The following is a 1,288-nucleotide window of genomic DNA, read 5'->3' on the forward strand; positions in this document are numbered from 1 at the left end:
ATAAATGCTATATTCTAAAACATGAAAATGATGAAAAGATGACAAATGAACTTGGAAGTAGATTTGAATTTATATGATTAATTTTAGCAAAGTTATGTCAGCAAATGGGTAAAGAAAAGTAGCTTTTGCAACAGTGTTGTAGAAGTATTGGATGTTTTTCTATTATATACAAAACAAACAAACAGGAACCCCTTTATGCCTCCTGCCAGTACAAGTTTAATTCACAATAGATCTTAGGCATATACAATTTAAAAGTAGGACTGGGGTGATAGCTCAGTTGGTAGAGTGCTTGCCTCACAAGCACAAGGTCCTGGGTTCAATTCCCAGCACTGCAAAAAAAGAAAAAAAAAATTATAATGCACTACAATTTAAAAGTAAATTTAGAACTTTATATGTAGAAGATTTTGTGACCCTTAAATAGGCAATTAGTTTTTAAATGAACTAAATTCATTTATCATTTATTAATGATATCTATCTAAATTATCTCCTACTGTCATTAACAATCATGCATTGATAATAAAATAACTGAATTAAATTTTACTGACTTTCCTGATTTGAAATATTCCCATCTCAATAGTCATGTCAACATGAAGGAAAAGTCACAGAGGCAGCAGTGTTTGACTTTAGTGACAGGATAACCTTTATTTACTTTCAGTGTATGAACCATTAATAAAGGATATATTGAACTCCATTGAAATTAAAATATTTACAACATAAAAAGTATGTGACTTTGGTTGAATTCCACATCTGAAATCTTAAATGCAACACTGTTCATATTTCTAAGGGGCATCCTGGAGTGTGTGTTTGTAGGGTAAGTGGTTAGAGGGATGAGAGGCAGTCTTCCATGGAGTAGCTTGAGTGAAGTTTGGTCACTGATGAGCATAATGTTGAAGTTGAAAAACTGCACAACACAGAGTTTTGGAATCTTTTTTTACTAGAGTAAAAAACTTTCATCTACTCAGTAATCCTTAGTTTTCAAATTCTTGAAGCAAACCCTGTAGAAGAACCCATTATCATCCTTCTGCTTTCTACCTGTTTAATCTGGCTCTTAAGCCTCTAGAAGCTTCTGTGTTCTTATCTAATAGAGCTAATAATAGTTACGTTAACATACAAGTATAGAATATATGGCTAATGTAAATCACCTAGTAATCTCTTAACAAAGTATTACTATTATTTGCTAAGTAATTTAATGCCAACAGTATCAGGTATATTCAATTGGATTTCCTAAAGTTTTAAAACTATGAGGAATCTTAAAATCTACGAATTTGTCTTGCTGGAAATGAGACAC

The 1,288-nt window shown here is 31.7% G+C and overlaps 1 non-coding gene across 1 annotated transcript; it reads left to right on the forward strand.

The window, feature by feature from the left end:
- Window positions 1–261: 261 nt before the first annotated feature.
- On the forward strand, window positions 262–335 carry Trnav-cac (transfer RNA valine (anticodon CAC)). Its single transcript has one exon. It is a non-coding gene; the product is annotated as a tRNA-Val (tRNA).
- Window positions 336–1,288: the final 953 nt, after the last annotated feature.

This window comes from Sciurus carolinensis, chromosome 11 (genome assembly GCF_902686445.1).
Source record: "Sciurus carolinensis chromosome 11, mSciCar1.2, whole genome shotgun sequence".
NCBI classification, from domain to species: Eukaryota; Metazoa; Chordata; class Mammalia; order Rodentia; family Sciuridae; genus Sciurus; species Sciurus carolinensis.